The sequence below is a fragment of the Vanessa cardui genome, chromosome 11 (assembly GCF_905220365.1).
Source record: "Vanessa cardui chromosome 11, ilVanCard2.1, whole genome shotgun sequence".
Taxonomy (NCBI): domain Eukaryota; kingdom Metazoa; phylum Arthropoda; class Insecta; order Lepidoptera; family Nymphalidae; genus Vanessa; species Vanessa cardui.
In genome coordinates this window covers 9,485,600-9,498,964 of record NC_061133.1, presented here as the reverse complement: position 1 = coordinate 9,498,964, position 13,365 = coordinate 9,485,600, and the positions used below count along the sequence as shown (strand labels likewise).

Sequence of the window (13,365 nt, the reverse complement as noted above, 5' to 3'; positions counted from 1 at the left end):
GAGCCATCTAACATCTAACATACTTCAAGTATTCATTTATTAAATAGTACTAACTTTTTCAATATTATGTGAAGTTATTATATATTTCTTAAGCAAAGATATCATTATGATTGCGCTAAAGATTAGAGAATATTTTTAAAAAATACCTCATTTTTTGTGCGCATTTTTATAACGAACGATGACTGAGCTGTCACCTTCTGCAAATACGACCTTTTGTTATTTTTTTATTTGTCATGTGCAACGTACAACGTCATTATTATAAAATATTTTTCGTTTCATTATATTTTGATTGAGATAAATGAAGAGATACGACCGACGCTCTTTAAATGTAAATTGGATTTTATTTACTCTGACATTTTAGGAAGTGCTTGTAATTATAATGTGCAAGAATACGTAACACGTGTCACGTGAGTAGTCGTTTCATGCGGATGAATTACTTCTCCAAACCTTTTCCAAAACGCTCTGAGTTTATTGTATGAGTTTTACTCATATTGGTCTCGCAATTTTGGTATGTATTACAAAAAATAGGCGCGTTGACTAGCAAAGACGTTCACTTTATTTATTTTAATATTGTAAATGCAATAGTAACTTTGTCTGTCTGTCTGTCGATCTTTCACGACCAAACCGCCGAACCGAATTTGATGAAATTTGGTATGAAGCAAACTTTAAGTTCAAAAAGGGACATAGGCTACTTTTTTACCTAATACATGACTATCAATGACCAAAAAAAGTGAGCGAAGCCATGTAGCAATCCTAGTATACAATATATACAAATCGTCTACGTCTAAAAGTTTGAATGTGTATATGCATACAAATGTGTGCCTTGTATGTACCTATACTTATAAGCCTGTGTGTAATGCGTAATATTTAACCTCATTTATATAAATAAAGTACATTGAATAACACGACCGTCTTCCTGATTCCCGTCACATTTTTCAGTTATATTAAAAGTTATCATATAAAAAGGAAAAGTATACTACACATCAAAAATCTGTTTTGATGGCGCTGCATATGAACCATTTTATAGTGTATTTTTCTTCAATTAACATTTTATTTTTGTTGTATGATATTCGTCAATATCAATTTATTTGATACTGTTTTCACAATTAATCCACAATATAAACTATTTGTCAACTAAAATAGTTGCCTTAATTATAAAATTTGTTTAGTAGCCCTAGCTAACAACCAACTCATAGGTGGCACTTCTAAAGATAGTCGAGTTGTGTAAAAAACAAATACAACACTCGACTTCGTTCATCACTACTCTAAATATACACCGCATTGCAATAAGGCAATGAATATAAATTATTTAGTTCACATGCAGTAACATTCTACGATATATAAAACCTTTTTTTTAAATCATGATATACTTGCGAAGAAAAACAAAAATTAACAAAAAAAAACAGCTTGATCTATAGCTTTCCTTAAAATGCGGCGGACGAACGCGACAACTGATAGTAAGTGGTCACCAACGCACAAAACGTGGTGACCACTTATCACCAGTGGTGATAAAAGACAATGCCACATTAAGAATTATTAGCCCTTTTTTACATAGCCAATGCGCTATTAACCTTGAGAACTAAAATGGTATATATCTCGTACGTGTAGCTCACTTACTAATCAAACTAGAAGCTAGAAAGTCTGATTACTATTATTTAGCAGCAGAATATCTGATGAGTGGGTGGTAGTTACTCATACGGGCTTGCACACTCTACTCAAGCTCTACTACCGAGCAAGTGAATGTTAGTGTTACAGAATTCCTTCTAATACGTGCAGAGAGAAGTAGCACACAAAAATCAGTTTTGTAAATTTTAAAGATCTAAGCATCCAAAGGGACAGACTATATCGAGCGGCTTTGTTTTATATTATGTAATGTAATGATATGTATATATAATTTAATGATGTTATTTTTCATAAAACATCTTTTAAAAATTAATGAAATATATGTATGTTGATACTCAATCTCACAAACTATGCACATTTTTCTTTCACGTCTGACTATTAATATTCCGTGGAATGTGCTTCTATGTACTTAAATAGTCACATCGTTTCCTGCTACGTGGGTCCCACGTCGCTGATTATTCATTACACTATACCGTCTATTATATAGAGGGATGTGTCTTCTGGACGTTTTACATATTACTTTTAAAAATATATTAATTCTGTTTTTTTTTATTGAGTGCCAATTGAAAAGGATTCAATCGGAGTATTCCATTTTCAAATTTTTGTTTATTCAACTATGCTTTTTCTTTTTTAGCATTCTATTAAGCAACAAGCGAACAAAAAGAAATCTAAAATCTAATGATGTTGATAGCAATTTAAGAGAATTATTACTGATACACTATTATACTTTCATTGGACATCAAATTAAAAGTTTCTTCGAAGCTAGATGTAATTATCTCTGCTATTATGTATTTTGTGTTCTAAGGTAACATACTATTGCAAAGACCGAATTTAATTTATATACATTTGCATAAAACGCGATAAAACATTTTGACAATCCTTATATTCGATATCGCATATCACATTCTCTAAAATCACGTTCGTGTTCTGCAGTGAGTTTCGAGTTCCATTTTATGTCATATTTTATTATATAATTCTTAAGAAAATACTTCATCAAATATTCGTAAAGTGATTTTTACAAACACATGCTGAATATAGTATTGTATATCTAGATCATGATTATACATACACTTAAAATAAATTGAGTCGAGATGCCCTAGTGGTTAGAACGCGTGCATCTTAACCGATGATTGCGGGTTCAAACCCAGGCAAGCACCGCTGATTGATGTGCTTAATTTGTCTTTATAATTCATCTCGTGCTCAGCGGTGAAGGAAAACATCGTGAGGAAACCTGCATGTGACAAATTTCATAGAAATTCTGCCACATGTGTATTCCAACAACCCGTATTAGAACAGCGTGGTGGAATATGTTCCAAGCCTTCTCGTCAAAGGGAAAGGAGGCCTTTAGCCCAGCAGTGGAAATTTACAGGCTGTTGTTGTTAAAATAAATTTCCAACTTGAAATAAAACAATAACGTTCATATTGGCTACCGACTGGCGCAGTGGTCCAATTGGCTCCCTCGCCAACGTTCGTGATCGATCTACTCACGAGAACAATCTGTTATATGGCTTTTCTTATTTGTATGGCACATAAATTTATTATTTACCGTAATGTATGTATTTGTTCTTATTTGAATGGACCATACGTTTATTATTTATACTTGCTTGCTCTGGTATTCCGTCTGCAGCGATGTTTTATTACACTGAGTCAAGCTTTTCACTGCTGTTATATAAATTTCATTCTTTAGTTGTTTCTTATTGTGATATATTCAAGCACCTTACTGTTTATCTTTGGGTACCACGTCTAGGAAACATCTTAACAGCAATAAGTACGAAAATTCGCTCATATGGGCTTTGAGGAACTTCCTGTAGTAAGTATTTACTTATATACAAACTTCATATTATTTCTTCCGCGTGTTACAACTTGTATCAACGTATCAGAATTTGGTAATTAATTTTACACCCCATTCTCGACTTCCGAAGATGCTTGTTTTAGTCAACTACAGCCTGTAAATTTCCTACAGTTTTAACGCCTCCTCTCCCACTAAGGAGAAGGTTTGGAACATATTCCACCACGCTGTTGCAATTCGGGTTGGTGGAATACACATGTGGGAGAATTTAGATGAAATAAGACATATGCAGGTTTCGAACAGAACGAGATAAATTATAAACACAAATTAAGAACATAAATATTCAGTGCTGCTTGCCTGGGTTTGAACCCGCAATCATCGGTTAAGATGCTTGCGTTCTAATCACTGGGCCATCTCGCCTCTTTAGTTGCATTCAAGTAATTAATTACAATATAAAAAGAAGATGTTTTTATTATAAAGTTAATAATAATTATCTGTAACCCGTAACAATTTTATGACATAATATATTTAACGGTATTGCGAGCAATTTTATAAAGTTACCCTGTGTTGATGAGAAATCCACGTAATCACAAAAAAAACAGTTTTTTTTTTATAACAACCCCAAAAAAAACATTTAACGTACTCAAGAAACACGTCGTAAATTAGTTAAGGCTGAAATAAAAACTTGAAAATATAATTTAATATATTTAATCACCGTTCAAAAAGCATGCTTACATTTTTACGACGACTAATATCGAGTACTTCTTATGCTGTAATGGCTTACTTTATTACTATTTTAAATGTACTTGCTTTTCTAAATCGCGACGTTCACGTCTCATTCTTTGCAAGACTGCGCACCGATCGCTGGAACAATATTGCAATAATGCATTGTTTACGATGTGTCCGGTCACCGTGCTGTTTGCGCTCGACTTGTCGGATAAATCTGTCGATTTCGATTGAAGTCGACATCCTTCAGATTATGACTCAATTGAAATGTATCCTTGGTGTTCTTTCAAATATTATTGAGATATTATATCGTGCATGTGGCCTTAAAGGCCGTGGATCCACGCCTGGTTTATTAGTGTAATTTAAATTGTATTGAGGCTTTGTATACTTCTATAATAGTTTTTAATTACTTAAGAACGATAAGTGGAAAAAAGTGGTAACCACCGTCAATTTTCTTGGTGGTAGGGCTTTGTGCAAGCCCGTCTGGGTACCAGGTACCACCCACTCACCAGTTATTCTACCGCCAAATAACAGTACTCAGTATTGTTGTGTTCCAGTTTGAAGAGTGAGTGAGCCAATGTAACTACAGGCACAAGGGACATAACATCTTAGTTCCCAAGGTTGGTGGCACATTGACGATGTAAGGTATAGTTAATATTTCTTACAGCGTCATTGTCTATGGGTGATGGTGACCACTTACCATCAGGTGGCCCATATGCTCGTCCGCCAACCTATTCCATAAAACAAAAAAAAAACATAAACATTGGCATCGTAAGAAATGCCTTGTATCAATATAGCCATAGCATCTCTAATGGGCCACTGAACTTTGAATCTTAGATGACATCCCTTACACGTATATTTAAACTGGCTCACTCATACAGAACACAACTTAAAGGTACCATCTTTTCGCGTTTAGCAGGAAAATATAATATGGCAGAACTTTACAGACGCGTTCTTGACCTCAACTCATAGGGATACTTTTTTTTGTTTCTTTTGAAAGCCCTTAAAGAATTAATAACTAAAATATAATCTAATAATAATCTAATATAAAAAGAAATAATATAATAATAATAAAAAGAGTAACTACTAAGTTTGTTGCCGGTTCTTCTCGGTTGAATCTACTTTCCGAAGCGGTGGTAGCTTCACTTAATTGTAAAATGACGATTCAAAAGTTCTTGTAAGGCCTACTTGAATAAAGTTGATTTTGATTTGGTTTGATTTGATTTAATATCGATATAAACAAACATGTGCAAAAATTTACAGGGGCCGTAACGCGTTACATTAATAATATCGTCAAACATTCCTAAATCCACGTCTAGAACACTAGACTATTACATTCTAATCTACATGAATCGCAAGGCAATTTTAACAGAAAGATACACATTATGAGAACATGCAAGAAGCATACTTAAATTAATAATACTAAAGGCATATTTAGCCTTAAGAGAACCTTACATTATTCACTAATGAACAACAATTTGTGCTATGACCGATAGCTCTTACGCTCATTAAAAGAAAAGTATGAGTATTAGCGAGGGAATAAGCATGGGTACACTGAGGTACAAGTCGGGAGTAATACGTCTTGTTTAGTACGCTAGTAAAGTAATGGGGGGCTGGCTAGTCATGATCGTCGATGGAGCGAGCACACCACGCCCACCGCCTTAAGTATGAGAGAATTTAAATTTATATTCCCTTAGACGTTTCTATAATAACTTAATCTCGTTAATTATGTTCATTATTAAAGGCAATTTTCATTCGACAGTTTATCCTCAGTATCAGAACGATTTGTGATGCTGAGCCAAATACCTGTTCGATTCGTCACGCTATGCAAGTTTGCCTATCACGAGCTTAATAGTCCTAATGAAGACGTGCTTAAAATAAATCTTTAAGAATTATTAAAGTTATTAATTTCAGGATATTTACCATATTTTTTTATTTTTGTTCGATGGAGCTCATTATTACGAAATTGTCTACAAATTCTTGTTCTCGTGAACCGAAATTAAAAACTTTAATAATAAAAATAACCATGTTAATTTAAAATCTTATATATTTAAGAATGTTTTAAGTAACTCATACTGTAGTTGTTAAATAAGTAATCAAAAGAACCAACAGTAAATATCCCAGTGTTGAGCTGAAACCCCCATTTTTGGAAGAAGGTTAAATAAGGTATCTTAAATGAAAATCTATAATAAATTCCAAGTAAATTGAAGTTAGAAATAATTAGTATAAATTCAAAGCTTCTAAGAAAGTATTGTATTTAAGAAATCATTTTTAAACCAGTTTTGGATAATTTTTAGGTCCTTGAGTTACATTTATGATTCACCTCGTAATCGACTGTAAACCTGCATGTATTTTATAAAATCTCTCACATATGTGTACATTAGAGTTGCAGTAGAGTTGAATACACTCTAAAATAGAGCCTTAAGAGAGGAGGATTGCATACTGTGCTTGTAATACTATGTATGAATATATATTATGTACCTGTATCAAGTTATTTCTTAACTCCGACGAACAATATTTCCATAAACATATTAATAGGCACTCTTCGTACAAGCTCAGCTGTGGCTACTTTAATAACTAAACCCTCTCTCCTACCTTCTCGTCGTAAACTGCTGCCGTATTACAACTTAGCATGTTATGAAGCGATAAGCAAACAGCTTGAAAGGTCGCTCCGACCCACATTACTAACATCGATTGTATAATTGCTACACGCTATAAAACGGTCTCAAGTTCCGATCAGATGTAACCGAAATAGTTGTCGCGCGTCTTCGGGGGAGCTCGGAATAGATCGGCTTTTTCAATCTAGCAATACAAACAAAAAGGTCAGGAGTCGACGACCCAGTTTCCGAGCGGCGAACACAAAGGTCACCCAGACATCAGCCCGGGAAACGCATGATAACGTTGGCAAGGCTGAACTATGCACGCGAATGTTTGCTTAACACTTATGCAACCAATCGATTCTTATAGTCCATCACGCGAAGAAATTACTCGATCGTATCGCTCGAATTAGACGATAAATCGATTCTGCTATATTTTAACGATTCCTAAAATATTATCATAACGTGTTTAATTAGGTGTTTGAGAAAAAAAAACGATTGATTTATCTATATCATTCCTATTATGCAAAATAAATTTAAAATTAAATTAAAACCGATTCTAATGTTGCGAAACAAAAACTGAGACATGTCTTATCTTTGATGTTAATGAGATTTATTATTATAACCCACATATATTTCGTCTTTAATATTAGCGATATAAAAACTTAAAAAATATGTTCTATATTCAATTAAAAAAAATAATACAAATACTCGATTCTTATCTTGCTAGTCGATTATAATAAAATAAATTAATTCGATGATACTGATCATGCGCTAGTACAATGGTCATTATCTATTTCGTGGTTATAAAGCCACAGGTTCCGATTTTAAACCCGAGCCCGGCCGTTAAAAAAGCAATTTGGTTTTTCCCTCGAGAATTTCTCGAGGAAGCTAGCAGTGTTTACACTGTGCTTCAACTCGGTTGGGCATATCTGATAATATTGGATTTGGTATACCATTGGATGAAGAGGTATCAAGCATAAGTGATAAATGAAAACACACTTGTATTTACATGAAAAATTGTCCTGCGGAATATTCTTTGAAAATGCCGACAGTGATCGAAATCGGTCAGGAAGACATCATAATATTTATTTCATTATCAATCGACATAAAAAATCTGTAAAGCCTTACTCTATTATGCAAAAAACAATTAGAAAATCACAATACATTCTAAAATAAATAAATTTTAAAGCAGGAAGAGGTTGTATATAAGTTATTTAATAGACATTTATTACATGCAGTTACGAGAACAATGATTGTCTTAAAGATTGGCCTCAATTATGTGATTTATAGTTTCCAATTACAAACAATACGACGAGAGTATTGCGGAGAAAGTACTAATTATCTAACTTCGAATGAAATCAATGAAGTTTTCTTGTTCCTCGTAACACTCTTTGAGCTTAGATTAGGACCGCTACACGTTTGGCTGTCATTGGATTACTAAGTTGGCCTCCTTGTTGTGCTGTCTCCTTGGTCCAGTTAGACAATAGCTTACAAGGACCGCAAACCACAAATCGAAGTCCTGATATCAACTATTTCTATAAAATAAAAGATAGTATGTTCGTCCATCGAGAAATTACCTTAAGAAAGTGTGTTATTTATAAATGCATACCTCGGAAACGGAAAGTAATTGATCGCGAAAATCTTTTCGATTTTGTTATAAACCGGGTTTGAAATAATTATGATGATAGCGAAGTCACCCTTGAAAATAAGTGTCACCGCTATGACGTAATTCAGCCAGGAGGATGAAGGCATTATCATTGAGTCACAATTTACTGAAACATTTAATAAACGACCTCCTCAGTTTATCATCAATTTTATGAGAGAGAAGCTGATAAGTATATCTTCATTTACAATAGAGACAAAAAAACTCTTTTTTCGCATCCTACAATATATATATTTTTTGCTTTTGTGCTTTAATTTAAGTAATATTCATTTTAAAAAGCTTTGTGACGTCAAAAATAAATGTGCATCGTTCACCTTGTCTTGATCCTTTAAGTCGAAAGGTTAAACAGAAAATAAAATCTGAATGGTTTTAGAAGTTATTTATTTACATGCGATTTAATGGATCTAAACTATCGTACACCAACCAAGTTAGATAAAAGATAACATCTACCAAAAAGTGCAGTTGCATATAAATTGTTTATATATTTTGCTAATTATAGTGACAGTTGTGATGTCAAAACTACCACATGTCTTTCGCCACCGGCATCATCTCAAAAACTGCATACAGAGCTTCTTGATGGAGCGTCTCGGCCGAGGGCAAGCCGGATCTCGAAGTTTCCCTCCTTACCCGGGCTGGTCCTCCCCGGTAGCCTCATCTACCGCGTCCTTTATTTCTGTCTGGGTCAGGGCCATTAAACCAGTGCATGAAAGCAAGCATGCAGTGGTGCTATGTCGTGGAGGTGCACGCACTGTTGTCCGCCCTTATGAACATCTTGCGTGCGAGATGGCGGACGAACTCCTCCACTGTGAGGATCCTGGTGAAGATACAGAGAAATACTTGTGGAGGAAATTTTGCCCTAATGAAGTTACCGTGTAAATTGACATATGTAATAGAGGCAGTCTAGTTGACATTGGTCTAAGTTGGTATTGATTAATAAAAATAAATTACCAGGAAATTAGACATTATTTATTTATCGTGACAAAATACTTATATCACTTAACGCAATGAGTATCAAAAGTCAAATTCCGAGGTTGTTGCGTGGCTAATTTTTATTCGATGACAACTCAAATTAATTAGAATAAATGATGTCACTCAAACAATTTAAAAGTTTTATTTACCACTTTTCCTTTCATAGGCGCTGTTCCTAAATTTAAAAACAATTAATCTAATCCACTAAAATATAAACAATTCATTAAGAATGAAAAATTCTACAATAAAAAACTATTTGGGAAGATACAAAAATTATATAGTTTGGTAGTGTTATTTAAATATGTAACTAATGTATATTAATGGTATTTACGACAAAAAAATGATCATTCAACGTAATTCAATACCAACTACGACTCAATACAAAAAAAAATAAAACAAACATATGCCTATTTGTCATTACATTTAAATACACACTAAAAGAAATAAATTTGTCAATACAATAAATTAGAACATTCAATGTTACACAATATATTGTAATTTGTATGAGATAAAATAAAACTAGATATGTATATAAAATCCATATTTCGGGATGATATAGTTCAGGAGAAGCGAATCTAGGACGTAGGTGTGGCGACCTAGTTGCATTGACCCGGTCACGGCTGACCTCCACCTGATATAAAGTGCAAATATTGGTGCGTGTTGCATACATCGAATATTCTCTCGATTATAATTATTTTGTTATCAACGTCATACAAATGGATTTATATTATTTTATAACAATAAACGATTCACACTGATTGCATGTTTTTTTAAATAATAATGTACGTTTTACAAGGACTCTTTTTTATGACAATGATGAGCTATATATAGATTGATAATAAAGATTGCTAGATGGCTAATAAGCCATAAGTCAGCCCGTTGTACAACACTTTTAATGTACTTCTTTTGTTTTTTTTTAATTCTTTTTTTGTATTTTATTAATTTTGTGTTACTTTCTTTTTTTTTTGTTTTTTGTTTGTGGTGTGCAATAAAGAATAATTCATTCATTCATTCATAAGCCAACACGCAAATGGGCTGTCTGATGGTAAGTGGTCACAGGCTACTAGGAAATATTAACTATCCCATACATTCCCAATGCGCCACCGACCTTGAGAACTAAGATGGTATGTCCCTTGTGCCAGTAGTAGTTGTCCAGTACACTGGCTCTGTTTGAAGGATACTCATCCGAAACACAATGGTACTGAGTACTGTCAGTGGCAGTATATTTATTGAGTAGGTGGTACCTCCCTATATTTTCGTTTAACTACACAAAGTTAAAGAACCAGCAACATGAAACTTAATTATATAATACTTCAATGTTATGAATAAATATTACTAGAACCTTGAGCTCCTTGACTGCAGAGTCACCCTGCGGGTCGTAATAGGAGCTTATAAATTCTTGACATTGGTATTTTTGGTGGCCTGCGACTGTTCCTTTAGCAAAACAAAAAAAAAAACAACAGCCTGTAAATTCCCACTGCTGGGCTAAAGGCCTCCTCTCCCTTTAAGGAGAAGATTTTATAACATATTCTACCACGCTGTTCCAATGCGGGTTGGTGGAATACACTTGTGGCAGAATTTCTATGAAATTTGTCACATGCAGGTTTCCTCACGATGTTTTCCTTCACCGCTGAGCTCAAGATGAATTATAAAGACAAATTAGGCACATGAATCAGCGGTGCCTGCCTGGGTTTGAACCCGCAATCATCGGTTAAGATGCACGCGTTCTAACCACTGGGCTATCTCGACTCAAGTTCCTTTAGCATTATCCTAGAACTTGTGCTGATCATACCTGAAATTGACTAGTGGCTGCATTAATTAATATGTATATGTTTAGGATAGCATATTTTCTTTCATTTTCCTTTCGTTTTTCTTAAGCCAATTAAAAAAACAAACCATAAATATCCTTCTTAAAATACAAAATGTACAGGCTCGGGCATATTACTCATAATAAAATTGATAAGTGTAATTTACTATATTTACAACCCATCAGAGAGTAATATGTTATTTATTAAGCATAATTTTACTTAGAAGTGACATTTTATCAGGAACTGTCACATAATTTATATACAATCTAATTATGTGCAACTAACTCACAATCTTTATTTTATCGAAAATAAAAATCAAAATGTTTTGTAGTTGAGTCGGTTCTTATGACATTTGAATACGGAGACAGAAAAAAACACTCATTAGTTGGTCCTTTTCAATGAAATACACGGTTAGTTAATGTATTTTTTAATATAGTTTTTTGTTATATTTTACTTTTAATGTTACTATCTGATGCTTATATTTTTGTTTCGTTTAAAAAACATAATCTTCTATTTTAATACAGTTTATACTCAAATTATAAGAAAATTATTAATACATAGAAAAATAGAAAACTCCACAAGATTTTTTTGATTTTTATCTAATATGGACATTAATCCAATCAAATATAAAAGTAACCATCAAATCAAATTCTTAATCAATAAAATTAACAAATATAAATAAATAAAAATTAACAAATAAAAAAAGCCGAAAGCAGCTAAATTAAACGAATTGTAATTTAAAATACACACTAAAATCATTTTAATATATGTTAAATAATATAAAATATCTTATAATTACGGAATGAGATTCACCAACCTGTACTAACCACCAACATGATGAACTACCCTAAAAACTTTAAAGGATAAAAGTTTATCTTTCGATATGTAAGTTTACAAAAAAAATCAATCAATTAAAAAAGATACTATGTCATCACAAATTTCACATAATTCATTGATTAATTCTTATACCAACATAACGCATCTTCTCTATTTATTTTTCCGGGACAAAAACGATTTCATGTGACCTATAATCGAATCGTTGACCGATCACTCCGTTACTATGTCGATGAAGGACAAACCAACAGACGATATCGGATTTATAGTATTATTAGGGCTTAATCTCTATGGTACATCACAGATTCACCTCCACTGCATCTAGCGCAAGGATCTTTTAAATTTAACCCCTTTATTTGGATTTAATTTTTTTTTATTGCAAGAAACTGTTTTATTATCTGACGTCAGTGTCGCAACCAAAAAAAACACTTATACTGTAAGTTAATAGGGAACTATTTTGATTAAATAGTAAGTGCTCCGAAAGCTACACATAATGTAAAAACTAAAGCCGACATTACTTTATTTACTGCTTATTTGATGTATGATCTAAGTGAAGCATGATATATGATAAATTCAATAGTATTTATACCCTTTTTTAAGTACGTGTAATCGAATAAAATAAACGCAAAATATTATAAAATACATATAGCGAGTTCTTCGAATTTTTATTCAGAAGGTAATATTGAAATATTATTTATAGTACAGTTTAAGAATACATTTTACAAAAGATAGATAGAAAATATTATTTACCAATGTGTAAATATAATTCACACAAAAACAAGTTTAAAACAATAATTATAAACTACTTGATTACATAATACATAAACATGTACATAAATACATATTAAGTTATTTTATAATCAATGAGTAAGTAGAATGATTATCTATTGAATACAGTCACTAAAAATAATTTATAATTATTTTGTCAAAACAATATTACTGGCACTAGTTAACAACTAGCTTTACAGCGCTATGAAAAAAAAATATCAATACGTTACTTGCATTATCGTCAAAAAAGGTACAAATCGTATTTCAAATATCGAATCCTTTTTGCATACAGATAAATATGAAACGCTTAAAACTTCACAATTCTTTGTTTATGTATTTCATATTCATCAACATTTATAAATAATGAATTTACATTGAAAATATTTTCCGATCGATACAAAACACATTATTTACCTTACACGCAAATGATTAAGCGATAATTAAACAAATTCTGGTCCGATCAAAGTGGCGGATGTCGATTCAATCTGTGACATTCACGGTCCAGCAAACTCCCGCTCCACTGAACACCAGATTCGGATTTCCACCATAATTCGATATTGAATGTCGATTTGTACCCGTAAAAGA

At 32.7% G+C, this 13,365-nt stretch overlaps 1 protein-coding gene across 1 annotated transcript in view; it reads left to right on the top strand.

Annotated features, from left to right (window-relative positions):
* LOC124533629 (ecdysone receptor) overlaps window positions 1–13,365 on the top strand; it is a 223,685-nt gene that overhangs the window by 16,116 nt on the left and 194,204 nt on the right. The gene's annotated exons all lie outside the window — the stretch shown is intronic.